At 46.3% G+C, this 19,923-nt stretch overlaps 1 long non-coding RNA gene across 1 annotated transcript; it reads right to left on the reverse strand.

The window, feature by feature from the left end:
- Positions 1-12,493: 12,493 nt before the first annotated feature.
- On the reverse strand, positions 12,494-17,050 carry LOC122890112. The gene is made up of 3 exons (XR_006381060.1): positions 17,021-17,050; positions 14,758-14,814; positions 12,494-12,678 (listed from the first exon to the last, which is right to left on the reverse strand). It is a non-coding gene; the product is annotated as an uncharacterized LOC122890112 (long non-coding RNA).
- Positions 17,051-19,923: the final 2,873 nt, after the last annotated feature.

Raw genomic sequence — 19,923 nt, forward strand, 5'->3', positions numbered from 1 at the left:
GCCACACCCTTCGTGGGGCCCTTTCCTGACCATGCTCGCTTCTTCTGGAGCAGGGAAGGGCTTCTGCTGGGCCTCACAGTGAACACTGAATCCCATTCTGGGCTGGGCACGGGCATTGTGTCTGCTCTCCTCCAGACACAAACAGACATACCTCATGGAGGGGGGCAGAAACAAAGACAAGAAAAAAGAAAGAAAAAGAGAAGGAGGGTGGGAAGTTGGAAAGGGAGGGGAGAGGAAAAAGAGAGAGGTGGGAGAGCTAAATCATTCCAAAATGAAAGTTCTGTGAGGCTTTGTGAGAGGTGGCCTTTTGTTGAATCAATGCGACCACATAAACTAAGATTATCTTTCCTTTGGTTAATCATCCCCCAGAGGGAAGGTGAAGTACCTACCTTGGGTGCAGAAAGCACCTGGGGGAAGAAACCTTGGTAAACTGAGAGGAAACCAGGCTTTGGGCTGGGGGTGGCAGTCCCCTCATTACCATGCTATGCTAATGAGTGCCAGCTAGAGGTCTGGCCCCTGTTCCACTCAGGGACTCAGGGCCGGTGGTAATTTGGTAGACCCCAGGTAGAGGTGGCTTTCTTCAGGGAGCCAGGCCAGGGGACAAGGTGGCAGTGAGGGAAGGTCAGACACCAGCCTAATCTAAGCCCGGTATCTGCAAGCGAGGGGAGCCAGAGGGAACATCTAGCACTGAACGTGCCTCAGGCAAGTTCAAGGACCACTGGTGGAAGGCTGGGCAAGGTGCAGACCCCTGAGCGCCCTTACACTGAGCGCGTCCTTGTCCTCTGGGCTGTCCCGGCGCAGGCAGCCCCGCGGCGGACCGTCAGTTACCTCCGGACACTAAGTCCGTGGTTCCAGGCCCGGCCACCTTTACCTTGTGGTTTCTTTGTCTCCTTGGTTTCTTAGCGGCACTTATTTTGAGAACATGTTAACCCTTCCTCATCTGAATTAAGGTATGAAGGATAGGCCTCCTCCATTTTTGCCAGGAAAAAGAAAAAGAAAAAAAAAAGCATTTATGATCTAGGCATGATGAATGTATAATCCAATTTCTTTATTCTCTGTCCAGGTTTTGGGGGTGGGGGTCCTGGTCCTACAGGCGTGGGAGCCGGCTAGCTGTTCAGTTCCAACGTCTGTATTCCTTAATAGCTGTGTGTCCGTAGACACGTGAAACTCTCAGAGCCTCAGTTTCCTCTTCTATAAAATGAGAATATCAATCACACCCGACTCACAGGATTGTACAAGATAGTAAGGATCCAGTACGTGAGGAGGATTGTAGCAGACACTGCTCCATATGTACCTAAACACTTATTTCCTCTTTCTTCTCTAGTAACGGATTTTTACCCAGGCACATGACAGCCTGAAATAAAGACTACATATCCGAGTATTGCGGGGACTAGTTGCTCCGTTGGAGTTCCGGACAATGAGTTACACATGGAAATGTGGTGGACGACTTCTAGGGAAGGTCCTTAAATTGGAAAAGAAATGGTTTCTTGCACTCTTCTTTTTCTTTCTGATTGGAATGTGGAAGTGATGGCTAGAGCTCAAGCAGCCCTCTTGGCACCAGGAGGCAGTGCGCTAAAGATGGTTGAAGAGCAAGAAGAACGACCAGGACTCCTGTGAAGTTTGAGGGAACCGCTATATGGCTCTTAAACTGCCTGCCTCTGGATTACAAGAGAGAGGAATGAACTGACTTTTGAACAAAATCCATTTTGAGGGAGTTTTCAGCACAGTGTAACATCTCCTTTTTCTGCTTTTTAAGGAAATACGTATCGAAGATCTCAGAGGTGCAGACATAAAGCACATGGACCAAGAGGACCAGAGAGGGAATATTGGCCCACCCCTTCCTGACCTTGGTGCCACTCTGGTGCTGAGTGGGACAAGAAATACAACCTTCTCCAGGCAAAGGTTATGGGCCCCCCGGGGCAAGAGAGATCACCTAGCTTCCTGGCCTCAATATATTCTGTCTGCTAAGCCTCTCCTGCCAGTGGTGATAGGATCTGAAAAAGTGGAAAAGGGACAAAAAAGCCCCCAAGAAATACACAGCCTTTGAAAGTCAGTAGACCTGGATTTTTCTCCTGGCTTCTCTGCTAGCTGGGTGACTCTGGACTAGTTATGGGCTCTCTGAGCCCCAACATCCTCTTGTTAAAATGGAACATGGGATAACCTGGTCCCACCGAGCGGTTGTAAGACACAGACAAGCAAATGTGACTCAAGGTCTGAACGCAGCGCCTAACACATTGTAAATATTTGGTAAATGCTTAGAAATGGCACCTGCACCTCCTCTTTTCCCCTTTCCAACTCTAGCTGCCCCCCTCTCACTCCCCGCTTCCTCCAGACACATTTACTGAACGTCCCCAGCAGGGACTGTCTTTCCCCAGTGCTGTGCCTTTGCTCACTGGGTCTCTACGTAGAGACTCACCACTTCGGCCTGCCTCTCCTTATCTTCTGCAACTTTTTAGGGCAGCTCTAGGCCCTCGGTGACTTCCAGCCTGGCGCGACCGCTCTGCCTCTCCTCTGAACTTGATGTCCAACCGCTTATTAACATTTACTGCCTCATATTGGCATTTAAGCTCGAGGCGCTTGTCTCATCTTGCTAGCCTGACGGCAGGCTCTCCGAGGGTGTGCTTCCTGACTTTTCCACCTTCGTATCCCCTCAGCCCTTAGGTCAACGCCATATGTCCAGACCTCTGTGGATACTTGTTGATCAAGGAAAACCATATCCAATTATCCAGAACCCTCTAACTAATTTGGTTTTCAGAACAGTTTTTGAACCTATGTGCCTATTGCTTTGCTATGTTCCTCGGAGTTCAAACATTATGATGGCAGTGCCTTCCTGGAATTTTATCCGGGGTTCAGTTAACTCTAGACAACATCCAACTTACGTCCAAGCGAACAGATGGCTTTGCGGACCTTGGTCAGTAATTGTGCAGAAGGAAGAGGTGAGAGAGGACTCCATTTAGGAGAAATCCATCACTCCAGCCAACATAAACAATCAAAAATGCTTTTTAAAAAGATTTTATTTATTTATTTGACACACAGAGAGAGAGATCACAAGTAGGCAGAGAGGCAGGCAAAGAGAGAGGGAGGAAGCAGGCTCCCTGCTGAGCAGAGAGCCAGACACGGGGTTCGATCCCAGGACCCTGAGATCATGACCTGAGCCAAAGGCAGAGGCTTAGCCCACTAAGCCACCCAGGTGCCCTAGTTAAAAATGTTTTCTGGGCCTTGAGTCAATACCACTATTCAGAATTTGGGAGCTCATTTCATTTGTCTTTTGAAAGAGGAATACTGTAATGTACTCCAACACTATTATTTTGAATATAAGAATGCATTTCTCTCTTTCTCTCTTATAAAGAATGAAGAAGCTGTCTTTGTTCCTTATTTTTAAGTAAACTCTATGCCCAACGTGCGGCTCGAACTCATGACCATGAGATCAAGTGTCACCTGCTCTACCGACTCAGCCAGCCAAGCACCCTGCATCTGTCTGTTTAAACAGGTATGTTCGACTTGTCTTCTGTGCTTGTGCTTAATTTGTATGCGGTCCCCCCACCCCCGTGCCTCAAGGAAATGAGCACAAGAGCAGTAGCACTGATTTCCTAGCTTCTAGAGTGGGTGTTCTCCCCAGGAGGGGAGGCAGTGCCTTCCTCCAAGCGAGCTAGACAAGCCCACAGGACTGAGATCATTCTCACTGCATCGCACATCGGAAATACCAGAAAAGAAAATTCGAGAGCCACCACTGTTGGTTTTCGGTAGGTAATTTGAGACTCACTCGGGGACGCTTATTAAAAATAGAAATTCTCCGGTTCCTAACCCCACTCCCCACTCCTAGCAATTCAGTGGGTGTATGGTAAGACCCAGGAATCTGCATTTTTACCAAATCTTCAAGTGATTTTGATGTAGAGAGTGGTACACTTGAGAAACATGGCTTTAAAGGAAAGATGTATCCACCATTACCTTCCCTCTTGCAATGTTTCTACTTTAGATGTGGCAGGAATAAAGCAGTAAGGGTTCGTAATCTGTTCAGAGAGAGAGAGCAATGATGTGAGTATAATTCTGGACTGGTGCCCCTTTGATCCCAGGGATGTGGGTGGCCGGCTCCTCTAAGAGAACTCGCCCTAAAGGGTAAGTCCCAGTGCTTTTTGGGGGGTGGGGAAGGTCCTGGAAGTGCTCCTAAACTGTGGAAGGGCAGTGGTCACCAGCTGTGCTGGGAGAGTGAGTCATCCGTGGATGTGGCAGGAACCACGTCTGGTGGAATGACTCCTTCGGCCAGCCATGGGGGGCAACGGGGGAGGTGATGTCTGTGGTTGGAGAGCGCCGTGCCTTCCAGAGGGGAGCCAGACCTCCTGCACAGATGCCACTCTGCGCTCTCAGTCACCTTGGCAGTGAGGAAGGAGGGAGAGGGAGGGGCGCGTGAACGGTGTCGGCGAGACCACAGAGGCACTATTTAGTCACTGAAATTAAAAGCCCTGTGTTCACAGTCCCTGGACTCGCCCCTGCCTCCCGCTTTTCCTCGCCCCAAAGTCCAATGACTAAATCTGGTCTGCTTCACATTTCTGTCCTCTAGCCGGCCCCCTTTCTGCTACCTCTGTGCTCCCACCTTCACACACCCTTTCTACGTGTTCCCACCACCGTGACCCGAGCTCTGGCTCCTCATCCCGTCTCCCTCAGACCCCTGGTCCTGCCTCCTGTCCCGTATCTCGGATCCATCCCACAGACAGCCACAACTGCGTTCTCTCCAAAAACAGAATTCCAACTATATCATCCCCTCAAAATCCACAGCTGGGTGGCACCTGGGTGGCTCAGTCAGTTAAGCGTCTGCCTTCAGCTCAAGTCAGGATCCCAGGGTTCTGGGATGGAGCCCCGTTGTGGTTGGGATCCTGGGATCCGGCCCTGTGTTGGGCTCCCTGCGCGGCAGGGGAGTCTGCTTCTCTCTCTGCCTCTCCCCTCACTTGTTTTCTCGCTCACTCGCTTGCTTACTCTCTCTCTCTCTCAAATAAATAAAATCTTAAAACACAAAAATTCCACAGCTTACCACACAGCTCAGCGGTTCTTAGACTCCACTGCAAATCAGAACCACCTGGAGGGCTTATGGGAGCCCCAGGGGGGCTTCTTCCAGAATGCTCTTCACTGGCCACATTCTGCTGCTTTCCCTGCTGACATCCCTGATCTGCAGTTCTCCTAGGAGCCACCTCCCTCTCCCCTCCCTCCTCCTCACCCCACCTCCACCACGAGCAACCCCACTGAGTGCTCACTGGGGGGCGGTTCATCGAATCCTCACAGGAAAATGACAACAACAAACCCATGATGTGGGTACCGTTATTCTTCCCATACTAAAGATATTGAAACTGAGGCTCAGATCGGTTCAGAAACTTGCCCTAGTCCCAAGGCCAGCAAATGGCAGATTTCCAGGCCTCGTCGGAATCCTCTTCCAGGCACTTCCAGGTGGGAACAGACACAGGGGGACACGAGGCCTCGCACAGGACTGCGAATGACTCAAGGAAGGATCTTCGCCCTTGTTTCCTATGCCTAGCACAGTGGGTTCTCAATAAGGGTGATTACATGAGTTACTTAGGATGTTTGCAAATGTAAATTTTCTGACTGGCCCCAAGAAGGGAGAAACATTCCAGAAGATAACTTAAATTCCTTATAATACACCAACTCAACACGTAGGTATCATTTTATATTAGAACGTACATAGGTGTCACTATGATGAGAAGCATACGTGAGGCGTGGGTATTACTTTATAGTAGGGGAAACCAGGACGGGAGTAGAGATCCAAAGCCCATTGATACCATCTACTCACAGTGGGTCACCATTTTGTCCATTTTCATTTTGGTCACCCTGATTACATCTTTTTTAACTTATTCACAGTTTTGAACCTCAGCAGGGCACGAAGGCAGAGACGCCTACACAGGAGTTTTACAGGAAATTTTGGTTAACACCTTTTCTACTGCTCCTGGAAAATACCCTAGGAAGTCAACATTTGAAACCCCCTCCCCCCACCAAAAAGGGAAAGAATAAGAAAAAATATAGGAGCAAGTGCATTAGAGTACACATTTCATGTGTATTTGGAACCAAGACCAAAACAATGTTTTCTGTACATAACCCCCATTCACCACAGAAGATCAATTATCTTCTACATACCGGTCCCAAGTGTAGGCCAACATCAACTTTTGCTGCTTCTCTTTTGCTGGAAAGGAAACTGTTGCCAGCCAGCCCTCAGGGTATCTCCCCCTCTTGCAACTTCTCTTTCCCAGGTTTAGAAATTACCGTTTGGGTCCAGAAAGGAAAAAAAGAGAGAACGCTACACCCTAGATTCCAAGTGGCCTGTCAGCACTCCAAGCTATTCCAGAACTAGCGAACACCTCAGAAACTTCTCCCCAGCCTCACTCCAGGCACTCCTGCGATGCCAGACATATTTGTTTCTTTTCCATCTGACTTCAAGGCCCTTGTCAAAATGTAGCCTAAGTTAATAGGCTCTGTCAAAGTGAGTGCCCGGGAAAGGCACCTGGGAACCTAGCCAGCCACCTGTACTGTTCTGGAAAGCAGAAATACAGTACTTAAAAAACAACAAAAACAAAAACACACAGCTCTCCCTTCCTCCAGTGTACGTTCTAATTCTCTTGCTACCAACTGTACAAATTCTTCTCCTTTCAGGACCCAGGACAACCCATTATCTGGGCCTCCATGTCTTCTCCCGTGACACCCAGACAAAGATTCCAGAGCCTTCTCTGACTTGCAGAGGCCTGGGACGTGGTCTTCCTCCATGGTAATGTGGAGACTGAGATGTTGGACCCAGTAGGCCTAGAGGTGACTTCTTTCTACAAACCCCCTAGGCTGATTTTTCCCACCCTACACATCAGGGAGCACAAATCTTTGTGGAGAAGGCTGGTGTACTAAGCATTCAGTCAGGGATAGAGAAAAAAGAAAAAAAAAAAAAAAAAAGAACAACTTTTCCAACCAGGCCTGTTAAGGACACATGATCTCAGACATTTCCTGCCTGGGCCTGAGTGGTTTCCCTCCTCTTACACACATGCTCCCCCTAATGCCTGCCATGGACAACGCAGCCCCGGAGTACGGGGGGGGGGGGGGGGGGGGGGGGGGAGCAGGAACCCCCCAGCCTGGTCCTGGAAATAGCCCTCTTGTTAAGATTGCAGAGGTGGGGGCGGGGGGAAGGGGGCTGCTGCCCAAACAACGAAATAGCTGAGCCTTGAGAACTGTTCCATTGCTCCCGGGCAGGGCCCCAGCTAAGTCTTTTCTTTACATTTCAGAAATAAAAACTCTGTAGTTAAAATTGAACAAATAAACTTTCCGAATAGAATTAGGCCAATGAGTGAAATCTTGGGCCCCCACCCCTACCCCCAAGAGTGAAAGGAAAGGAACTTTGAGTTTGAATTTGGAAGCAGGGAGTCAGATAGATTCAGGTGTTGCTCCTTTCTTTGATGAGTGACCTTGAACACGAAACTTTTTTTAAGATTCCGTTTCTTTATCTCCAGTCGGGGCTTAATGATCTTGCTTATCCCCTCGTGCTGCTGTGGAAAGTAAAGAATGTGAACATATGAGAAACGGTGTTTTATAACAGAAATGTTAGTCATTACTTCTTTCCCTTCCATTCTAACGCAAGAGCGCGCGCACACACACACACACACGCACCCATCTTCCATACAACTAAGTGGAAATGGCAGTACAGGCAACAAACCCCCAAAAAAGGAAGTAGGGCAAGGAAGGCTCAGTCACAAACAGGAAGTAACAGAAACGCCACCAGAAAAATTGGCTCAGGCGAAATAAAACAAAACAAAACACAACACAGCAGTCCTAGGTTAAGTTTTAAAGACCAAGTTTGATATAGTTCACGACTTGGGGTGTCGCCAGCCTGGCTCAACCCCTTCAAATAGGGGGTTTTCAGAGATGATTAGGTAATGCTTTTGACCTCGATTTGACCTCACACGTGGGAATAGGCACAAGGCATTTTAGGATTCCTGCAGTTGGTAGGTTCCTGCCTTTTTAAATGTAGGGCTCTCCTCCTTTTCCCCTGTGGCCGTAGGAGGGGCGCCGCGTGAGGCCGGGAGGGCTCCGCCTAGGGGAGCCGCCCTGCTGCTCCGCTCAGATTGCCGCCTCCCTTCCTGGCTTCCAGAACTTGCCACATTGGAGGTTGGCTTCTTGAGGGAATGTAAGAAAAGCATTCCAGTGATGGCCGCACAAAGAGGTTTTACAGTTCTGGGGATTATGTCAAACTTTCCTTCCAAAGTTTTGTTAAGAGAAGACAAAATCCTGGATATCTTTCTAGGGGGAAGAAAAATCTAAAGGGAAACACACCGACGTGTCAGGACACATTGGGCTCTTTATTTTCTTGTTTTTCCTGTCTCCTTCTGGAAACTTCTTCCAGGAATCTTACTACCTTTCTTGCCCTCTTCCTTAGTTTTGTGTGTGTTTAGGGGAGGGAAGGGAGAGGATTAGAAGCCTAAGCAGTTGAAGCCCTCAACCCCACCCCCAAAGCAAGCATTCCTACGACTTGTCAGTTGTTTCTAGGACCAGAGCTCCTCTCCTGGCCCAGATGGAGAGCCGACTTTATGCTTCCCTTCGCTTCCACCCCTTTCTAATAAACAACTCCTCCAACTCTTAACAGATTGTTTGGTGCAAATGAGAGTTGGGAAAAAAAAAAAAAGCATCTCCAACCTTTGAGTGACTCCAGTCTCCGGGCAGTGCCATAGAGACAACACACAAATATTCTAAAGATTAGACCGGGTCTCATTTCAGGTTTTGTATGTTTTTGCAGTGGCCCTCAGCTACACACCTTTGACTGGAAACTGTACCGTCAAGATGATTCGTATGGTGCTTTCAAAGTATTTTCATGTGGGAGCCACGTAACAAACCTGAGAGCACAGCCAAGGGGTGGAGTTGAGCCGGAGTTGCAGATGGAGAGGTGAGGAACAGAGAGGTCAAGTGACGAGCCCAAGGCCTCTCAGCTAGTTTCCTGTGAAGCCCCAGCTATGAGGTCAAAGTTTTCCAAAATCCTACTCTAGCCCCTAATGCCCATTTGGGCATCACCACGAACGCGTTCTACAGGTTCTCGTTTATGCCAAACAAACAGGCTGTCACCATTTTTAAATAGAGAGTATTGTAAGCATTTAAAAGAAGATCGTTTTTTAACAAATGACGTAGGGTGTGTTTCATAAATGAAAATGGGAGTCTGAGGCCCTTTACAATAGATGGTGCATTTTTTTAAATTAAAAATTGATTTTTTTAATAACTTTTTTTAAAAGATTTTTTATTTATTTCTTTGACAGAGACAGATCACAAGTAGGCAGAGAGGTAGGCAGAGAGAGAGGGGGAAGCAGGCTCCCTGCCGAACAGAGAGCCCGATGCGGGGCTCGATCCCAGGACCCTGAGATCATGACCTGAGCCAAAGGCAGAGGCTTTAACCCACTGAGCCACCCAGGCGCCCCTAAAATTTGATTTTTAATGGGCAATGCATGACTCAAAAGTCAGAATTCTTCTTGAATCATTATATTGTACACCTGAAACTAATATAACATTGTATGTTAATTATATTTCAATTTAAAAACTTTTTTTAAAAAAAGAACAAATCAGAACTCTAAAGCTCAGTATACCTGGGAATTCTCACCACCTCCTGCCCTCATCTCAGTTCTCCATTTCCTTCTCTCCTTTGTTGGTAATCATTCTTATTTTGTCTTCTTACCTATATTTCCTTACGAAAATACAAATGAATTCAAATGTGTGTTCACGTTACCTATTTGTAGGTTTATCGTGCATTTTGAATTGGCTTTCTGGAAGTGGTGGTGGACCTTGTGGAACCATCTGATTCTTGTCTGGGAAGCTCAGAGATCACAGGGATTGATCTGCAAATGGTGAGTGTGTGACTGAGGATCCAAAAGAGTTAAAGCCATAGAGGCTTCAGTGGGCTAGGCTTGCTCATCAACCTGGGTCCCTCACGAAATCAGAACCAGCCATGGTGGCTGAGAGTCAAGCGTGGGATTCCATGCCTGTCATGGATGGGGGCAACTAGCGGTTCCATCTCAATTTCTGGTAAAAACCAAATGATATGGTAGGGCAAATGTTTAAGCAGTAATTGTCTGTTACGGTTGCTCAGAGGACAGTTAGTGACCATTCCCGGGAAATGTCACAGTGTTACAGACAGACAGGTCACCTTCGATGCAACCCTCAAGTAGGATTCTTCCCGCAAAGGAACTTTCACATCTTTCCCATGGTCACCATGCCCTGAAAGAATGAAAAAAATCAAGGGGGATCAAGCACAGGTCACTCCAAGAAGAGGAAGACCAGGGGCTCTCTGTGAGTAGAAACTCTAGGTAATGGAAGGTCCCGTGTAGGTCAGACCACCTGGGGTCTGCTCTAGACTGAGGGAGGGACTCTGGCCAGACCAACAGATATAGACTGTCTTCCCAGGCCCTTGACTCATGGGTTTACAATGGTTCCTCATGAGGAGGGACTGGAGATCGAGTGGGGACCCCAGAATTCTCCACACTTGATCAGGCAAGCCCTGAGGAGACAGCCAAGGGGCACAACACAGAATCACCTATTGTCCCTTGTATTGGTTTGCTAGGGCTGCCATGACAAAGTACCACAGCCTGGGGAACTGAAACAATGGAAATGTGTTATCGTCTTACAGTCTTAGAGGCCAGAAGTCTGGGACCACGGTGTCTGCAGCATTGATTCCTTCTGTAGGCTGTGAGGGAAGAATCTGTTCTAGGCCCCTCTCTTCTTGGCTGGTAGGTGGCCATCTTCTCCCTGTGTCTCTTTATGTTATCTTTCCTCTATGTCCATCTGTGCCCAGATTTCATTGTCTGTCCATTCTGAGCAACTGGGGATTAGGACACCAACTTGTCTTTTTTTTTTTTTTTTAATGTTTAAAGAATTTATTTAAATTAGAACTTGCCCCTTATAGTCAGTGTCAATAGTAACACACAGTACTTTTACCTTTATAAATAAAAATTTTGAAAGCCAAGATTTTATTTATTTATTTATTTTGTATGTACCCCTTACTATTTGTTAAAAAAGCTTTCTGATGTTGAATAGGAACAACTTGAAAAGGCCTAGTCTACATATTTTATTCTCATGATATTTACCCAGGACCACAAAATTTTAGAGAAGATTTTTCTCTTCTTTTTCTCCCAATTATTTTGAGTGAAGTAAAATACACATACTGTAAAAGTTACCATTTTTTTTTTTTTAAGGATTTTATTTCTTTGACAGAGAGAAACAGTGAGAGAGGGAACACAAGCAGGGGGAGTGGGAGAGTGAGAAGCAGGCTTCCTGCTGAGCAGAGAGCCCTATGCGGGGCTCGATTCCAGGACCCTGGAATCATGCCCTGAGCCAAAGGCGGACACTTAATCGACTGAGCCACCCAGGCTCCCCTAGAAGTTACCATCATAACCATTTTTAAGTATCGGTTCAGTGGTATTAAATGCCTTCCTCTTATCACACAACCATCACTGCTCTGCCTTTCCAGAGCTCTTTGCGTTCTGTTAAACTGAGACTCTGCACCCAGTAAACCCCCATTCTACTCTTCCCCCAGCCCTAGCAACCACCATTCTACTAATACTCTAAGGTTCTCATATAATTGGAATCATCCATAATTTATCTTTTTGTGACTGGCTTGTTTCACTTAGCATAATGTCCTAAAATGTATTGTAGCATGTTGCTGAATATGTTGAAAAATATTTTTAAGCCTGAATAATATTCTACTGTGTGTGTGTGTGTGTGTGTGTGTGTGTGTGTGTGTACACTACATTTTGTTTATCCTTCTCTCTGCCGATGCACCCTTGGGTTGCTTCCATGTTTTAAACACTGTAAATAAGGTGGCAATGAACACAGGTGGACAAATATCTCTTTAATACTCTGCTTTATTAAAGAGTGCCTGGGTAGCTCAGTTGGTTAAGCATCTGCCTTTGGCTCAGGTCATGATCCCAGGGTCCTGGATTGAGCCCAGCATCGGGCTCCCTGCTCAGGGGAGAGCCCACTTCTTCCTCTCCCTCTGTCTGCTATTCTGCCTACTTGTGTTCTCTCTCCATCTATCTAATAAATAAATAAAATCTTAAAAAAAAAAAAAAAAGACCCTGCTTTCAGTTCTTTTGGATCTATCCCAGTAGTGAGATTGCTGGATCATATTGAAAATAATTTAAGTGATAGTTTAGTAATAATTAAAATTATTAAATAAATAAAATATGTAAAATAATAATTTAAGTTGCATTTAAAAATGCTATTTTTAATTTTTTGAAGCAGCTGTACCAGTTTGCACCCCCACCAACAGCACAAGAGCTCTACTTTTCCATATTCACACCAACACTAGCTATTTTCTGTTTTTTGACAGCAGCCATCTTGACAGGTGGGTGGTGGTATCTCACTGAGTTTTGACTTGAATTTCCTAATGATTAGTGACAAGAATCTTTTCATATACTTACTGTCCAATTGTATATCTTCTTTGGAGAGGTGTCTGTTCAAGTATTTTGCCCATTTTTGAATCAGGTTGTTTTTGTTGTTGACATTGACTTGTAGGAGTTGGCTCTGTATTCAGGATATAAATCCCTTGTCAGATTCTAACTTCTCTTTTTTGCAGGGACACCACTCAATGCGGAGCATTCCTTTTCAGAAGGACCAGTGTCCTCTCCATTTCCAGAAGTACTGGGGCCTCACATTCCCATTTCACTATCAAGAGCAAAGCCACACGCAGGAAGTGTTGTATTGATTAGACATATTATGGAAAGTGGGAAGCAGTTTGAAACCCCCTGCTTTGTAGTTTGTTGCATATATATTTGAAGTACACCAAGTCTAACATGGCTCTCATTACGGAGAGTGGGCCCTGTCATTTTCAACAAATCCTATCTTTGTCATTATGAAGTCCAAAGCAGGAAAAACCATTTCCTTCAACTACTTCGCCTCGCCACCCTCTCACCCTCTCTCCATTCATACACACACCTGACCGCTGATATTGAGATTCTGACACCCAAATTATTACAAAACCCCATTCTCTTTTGACTAAGAAGTAAGCTTTTTCTTTACCTGCCCTTCGGAAGATACACTAATGTAAAAGGCGCATCACTATCTCTGGGCTTTTGGTGTTGCGATTGTTAATCATTTCAACGTTGTTTCAGTTAAAGCTGGCCTGCCATATTTGCTGAGACACTGTGACAAACACTTTGGACCCAGGACTTGGCACGACCGGGTGCGGCTTGGCCCACTCCCTGGCAGGCAGGTGGAAACAGCCAAGCTCAGTTCAAACATGCTCGAGGGATTGAGCACCTGGAAATCCCCATGAATCTCATTCTATTCCAGGTCTTTCTCAAGATCTACCCCAGAGGAGGGAGCACAAGGGCTATTTGTCTTTACAAGTTTCCCAGCCTGCAGTATTAGAGTTGGGGAAGTTGGATTGGGGTACAGAGGAGGAAGGAAAGGGTTGGGTAGGAATGGATATTTATTAGCGTGGGGTCTCAAGTCAGGAAGTAGATCTGATGTTTTAGAGGAGCTCAGCGACCAAAGGTCCAGCTCTGTAGCTCTGAGAGATGATATTTAGAACTGGGCGACACCCTCCCCACCCCAGCCCGGGGATGCCGATATCAACCCCCTTCACCGAGCTCAGACCAAGGGCCTATTTTCCAGGGGGCTATTGCATTCATGATTCTGCTCTCTTGTTGCTTCTTCTCATCACTTTTATTTTCCACATTTCTTGAGTTCCATCCTTATTTTGCATGTTTATTGGGCTGCATCCAATGCTGAGTAACGATTCAGAGCCAAAAACTTTGAGGTGTTAAGCTGCCACTCCAAAAAGGAGAGTAACTAAGAGCTCCAGGCACCACATGATGGGCCCCTACTTGACCCACAGGCTCCCGGCTCAAGGCGCCTCTAATGAAGGCTTGGGCGTAGCCAGGGTGGGGCCATCGGTTTTCTTTGCCAAGACTAAGGAGGAGCTAGGATATTCCTATCTGAACCTCCGTCATGGGTGTCACTGGGCAAGTTCTTTTACTGCACACACAAAATAGGATCCTCCAATACTTTCCTTTTTCCTCCCCTGTCCCATCACCTCCCAGGTTCCCCCTTTGGAAGTATTTTAGCCCTGGATTGCCTTGGAGTGAAGAAAAGAGCTGAAATCAGGAGGGCATGACACAGGGTTTCCTCTCTCATGTGACCCAGGTCTGTGGCACAGACCCTGGACAGAGGGCTGGCCTGAACGCCTCAGGGAGGACCCCAGGGCTAGGGTAGGAATTGAGCAGGTCTGAAAGCAGGCCTGAGGTGAGGTGTCAGGCACATGAGTGAGCCCTCAAAGTGCCTTGTGCAGATTGATGGCAAAGACAAAGATAGCAATAACGCAGGCTGAGCATTGTCTGCGCGCCTGTGTCACTCAATTTAGTCCTGATGACAATCCTATGACATAGGTACCATTACTATTCCCATTTGACCAGCAAGGAAACCGTGCCACAGAGAGGTCCAAGATCACACAGATAATACAAAGCAGAGCCAGCTGGGACTCCGACCCCGAAAGTCCAGCTCCGAAGTCAGCACTTTGATTACCACACTGTATTAACAAACAAATGAGTACTATTGTCCTCATATTACAAATGAGGAGACTGGGGTGCCTTGTAGACAAGTGACTTGCCCATGCTTCAAGGGACACAGAGCCCAGAGGAGACAGCATCTCCCCTTTGGACCCCTCACCCTTCCCTTCCCCACCAGGGGTCTGGAGCTTGAGAAGAAGTCTGGGAGTGAAGATATGACTGCTTGCTCACTCACCTTCTCCACCCCCACTGCCCGAAGCTTCGAGTTCTCTTTTCAGGCAACAGGAAGCTACTAGAAAAAGAGCCAGGAAGTGAGTGAGCAGGTGAGGAAATGAGAAACCTGCACCTGCCAATCTAGGAATCCATCCAACATGCCTTATGGAACTGACACCTGGTCACCCAGGTCAAGGGTCCAGAAGCCCCAGGGCAAAGGGAGGTGCACACACAAGGAAGTTAGAGTTTCCCAAGAGGGGAATGTGGGCTAAGGTATGATAGGAACAGGCTGGAATCAGATATTCTTTCAACAGGAAAGAACCATAGTGACGAATTAGTGCCCACCTTTTATTTTCTTCATAATGAGAGTTAACATGAAAAAGGGCACTTACTACGGGCTAACCATATACAGAGTGCTTTCCTTGTGTCCTCAACCATCCTATGACATAGGTGCTATTTTTGTCTTCAAGGAGAAACTGAGGGGTGCCTGGGTGGCTCAGTGTGTTAATGCCTCTGCCTTCGGCTCAGGCCATGATCCCAGGGTTCTGGGATTGAGCCCCACATCAGGCTCTCTGCTCGGTGGGGAACCTGCTTCCTCCTCTCTCTCTGCCTACCTCTCTACCTACTTGTGATCTCTGTCTGACAGGTAAATAAATAAAATCTTTAAAAAAAAAAAAAAGGAGAAACTGAGTCTGAAGTTAACTGGCCCAGTAAGAGGCAGATCCAGGCAATGGTCCCTCCCCACAACCCATATTCTCTCATACCCTTTAACTTTGCATGGCGAACCATTCCAAACACATACAAGATCAGAGAGTATATTATCACAAACCCCATAAATCCATTGACCGTTTGCAGTAATTACCAACACAATATAGGTCTTGCTTTATCATCCTTCCCCCGTCCGCTCTTCCTCCAGTAGATTATTTTGAAGTAAATCCCATATTTATTGTTTCTGTGTCATACCATCCTTTCGATACCTGTGCATACTTTAATACTACCTGGAGGTAAAAAGGACTTTCTTATTAACACAATTATATTGATAGTGTTATGTTTAAAGAAAATAACAATATTTTCTTAATATCAAATATCGAAACACTAGTCACATGTATCTCCCATTGTCTCAAAAATGTATTCTTACAGCTGGTTTGTTTGCATTGGAACCAAAAATAGTCCACACGTTGCATCTGGTTAATAAATCTCTCAAATCACTAATACTTAAGGTCCCTTCTCACCCTGTCATTCTTTGGTTGAAGAAATCAAGTCATTTGCCCTGCAAAACTGCTCATGTGTTGGCTTTCAATGGAGTGTCACTTAACATGTTCCTCTATCCCCTATATTTCCTGAAAGGTGGTAGTTAGATCTAGTTGTTTGGCTCAATTCACATTTAATTGTTTGGCAAAGGTCCTTTGTAGGTGCTTCAGAGTAGAGAACCCTGTGCTTAAATCTACTTTTTCCCAGAAGACAGAGTCCAGCCCAGCTCACAAAGCTAAGGACAGAACTAGGGCAGGAACTCGGTCTCCTGACTCTCAGCCTCTGCCCTGTAACTCTACCCCAGGGCTTGAATCTGGACTTTTCTCCTTGGAATGGAAGGATGGCTTGGCTGTCACATCATCTTCCTCCTCTTCTACCTCCGTCTGTGACAGAAGCCCAGACGAGCAGTGGGGAAGCTCAAACCCTTCTTTGGCAGAAGGCAGTATTTTAATTTTAAACAGATGGTGGGAGGGAGGGGTCTCCCCAAGGCTGGGTGGGCTCTGCACCTTCTGCTTTTGCCAGAGGACTAGAAGCACTTAAGCCAGGACTCTGGCATGGAACATTCTTCTTATTCCCTCTCCCTCCTTCCAAATATTGAGAACCAATTTTTCAGAGTGAGCGCTGACAGAACAGTTCACCCAGTTGACTTATGTGAATTGAGGGAAAGAGCTGTGTGCGCTGGAACAGCCGTGGATGCCTGTGAGAGCCATGGGATTCCAGTGCGGGGGCTAGGAAAGAAATAGTTCGTGAGGGTGGCCCCTGTTCATGCATTTCAGAAGTGAGCAAGATCTCCCTCCCCCATTCCAGCTCCACTGGCGTGCAAATCCCAGAACCAAGACTGTAACACAGAAAAACAAAACTGTTCCCATCACAAAGGAAGAAACCCACCCCACCCCACAAGCTGGAGCAGAGCAGGCAGGGAGTGGGAGAGAAGGGACTCAAAAGGCACAGTAGCAGGGGAGTTCACCTTTATGGGACACTAGGAACATGCCAGGCACTTCGTATGCAGCATCTTATATAATCCTCCTACTCACCCCTGCAAGGCAGAAGGTCCAAGCTTTTATTGCCCAAATCTGAGATGAGAAGGAACGTGAGACCACAGAGATATTATTAGTGAAGGCGGAATTCCACTCCGCCTTTTTCTGACGTGTTTCTGGGGCTTAACCATTAGGCTACAAGGTGGGCTACAATTAAGATAGCCATTTGGGAGGGGGTAGCAGTTTAGAAGGGAGCGGGAGGAGGGTTTAGGAGTAGCTCAGGGGTCCCCAGCCTTTGGGGACATCTTCTGTTTTAGCTCAGACATTCAAACTCCATTAAGCATATTTCACAGAGGGAGGGATGGAAAGGTTGCCCAGGGAGCTGCGGACTGGAGAAGCAATGGTTAAGCGCTCTCCTGCTCCCTCTCTTGTCAAGGTTAAGGCTCCAGACTGGGAAGCATTATCAGGGTCACATCTGGCCCACACAAAGCCTTCCTGTGAATTCGAAAGTGACACCTCCTGTGGGTGGAGACACTGCATAACCTCGCCCCTCTGGGGAACACCCCCTCGGGTGATATCGGGTGACATCTGCGGAGGGGCTCCCCCGGCTCTGGCCAGAGGTGGGTCCCACTGCAGCCTGGGCATGCGGACCTGGCTGCCAATGCTGGAGAGCCGGCAGCAGCAGGGCCGTGCAAGGGTTAAACTCGGTTCCCCACCCAGCACGCTTTATACTTGTCAAGCCCAAGTCACACTTGCTGAGCTGTTAACCACCTTTTCGTGGTTGTGTCACGTGACTGTGGGTTCAAGTCAGCTCAGAAGAGGGCAGATCCCAATTACTAGATCGCTCAAAGTGCTGGGTGGGGTTTCTTTTCTTTTCTTTTTCTTCTTCTTTTTTTTTTCCCACACTCTAGGCCTTGACAGTCAGATTCACCCCAAACCTCACTGGTTTGACTCACAGGGCCAAAATGATACTTCTGAATGTTAGCAGCCCAGAGATGGCAACCACATTCTTCTGTCTCTTATCCTTAGAACCGATTGATAGAAATGGCTTAATCTTGTCACTGGATTTCGTAAGAGAACAGGAAAAATAATTGGCGGTCTATAAGCACTGTTTAACCCGTGCTCAAATCTCAAGGTGAATATGAATCAGTACAGACCGCTGGGAAATAAGTTGGGTCGTAACTTGGATACAGTCATTCCACTTTCAGAAATGTGTAGTAAAGAAGGCTAAACACAAAGGAAGACAGAAACGTCTCTTCCCAAAGATTTTTCACTGCTCTATTATTTATAATAGGCGGAAAATGGAAAACACTTGATCTTAATCAGAAAGCATGTAAGTTGGTAAATTACGGTACCTACCACAGGAGAGTTTTCTAGAACTCTAGTTCTAGAACACGATTTCTAGAACTTGGGTTTGTTAAATGATATGAAATGCCTATGTTGTATATGGGATCATATAAAGTATGATCACAAGTATGTCAGACATACTTAAAAAAAAACTCAGAGGATGATATAACAAAAGCAGTCTTACTAGACCTAATGATAATGACTGACATTTGTTGAGTTTTTCCTATGCGCCAGCGGCTGTTCTAAGGGATTTACATCTATTGACTCAGTTTCTCCTTGCAGCGACATGCGAGGTGAGTACCGTTATTATGACCCCCCCATCATACAGGAACTGAGGCGAAGCAAAGGTAATTAAGTAAGTTGCCCAAGTCAAGTAGCAAAACAAATGAGGTAAAAGCTGGAAGCTGAATCTGGGGGCCTTGACAATCCTGCCTTCTGTCTGTGGCTCAGCTCACTGAAAAAGACTAATCTGGAAAGACACCACTCAAGATATTCTATACAATAGAATGAGCCTGGAACATTCTGTCATCATGGAGGGCAAGGAAGCTAGCTAGCAAAGACTGGAAGGTCGTGTCAAAAGCCCCAGAGCCAAATGGAAGAGGTTTCCATCGACTACAGAAAAGTAAATCTGAGAAACAGTAACTGTGCTGGACAGAAACACATCAGTATCTTAAACCTTGAGATTTCAAATGACTAGGAAAAAGAACCTCCCTGGTTACTTTTCGAGGAGCTAGAAAGGAAGTCATTATTTTGAAAACTGCAAGGAAGATGGAGAGAAATCGAGGGTTTATCCTGCTTCTCCTGTACACACATAGGGCAACTAAAATGTTGATGAGGTCAAATGTGTTCTTGTGGAAACATTCCAGATAATAACTGAGGTGGGAGTAACAGAGTAACCCCTGATAAGTTAATGCATCAGACAATGGATGCCAGGGTTAGAGAAACAGACACAGTTGGAGAGGAAGGGCTTCCTGCCAGAATTAGCCCATTGCCATCTATGAAGCAGGCGTACCAAAACAGTAAATCCTGAATTAGACTACACTTCTAGATTCGACTCCTAATTTATAAGAAATATGGAAAACAGGGAAGTGTCTTCAGTGTCTTCAGTGGGGGTGGGGGAATCAGCAAAATCCTGACTATGGGAAACTATAGGACGTGGGATTTGGTTTCTTCAGGAGACAAGGGGGAGCTTACAATTAAAGAGAGACTAATTGCAATGATCTTACTTGGATCGGATTTGGAAGGAAAAAAATAAATCCTTCAAAACATTTTTGAGACAATCAGGGAAACTGAAATGCTGCCTGGATATTCGATTGAGTTAAGGGATTATTGTTCATTTCTCAGGTGTGATGATGGGATTCTAGTTACACTTTTTTTTAAAAAGTCCTTGTCTTTTAGGGATGCACTCTGAAATATTTACTGGTCAAAGTATGATTTCTAGGATTCAATTTAATATATTCCAAGAACAGGGGGGAAGTGACTGAGGGACGGGCATAGATCCACTACAGACGGGCCATGAATTGGTCAATGTTGAAACCCAGTGATGCGTGCATGGGACTCAGCATACCCTTCTGTCTACTTTTTATACAGGCTCTCATATTTCCATAATAAAA

The sequence above is a fragment of the Neovison vison genome, chromosome 11 (genome assembly GCF_020171115.1).
Source record: "Neovison vison isolate M4711 chromosome 11, ASM_NN_V1, whole genome shotgun sequence".
NCBI lineage: Eukaryota > Metazoa > Chordata > Mammalia > Carnivora > Mustelidae > Neogale > Neogale vison.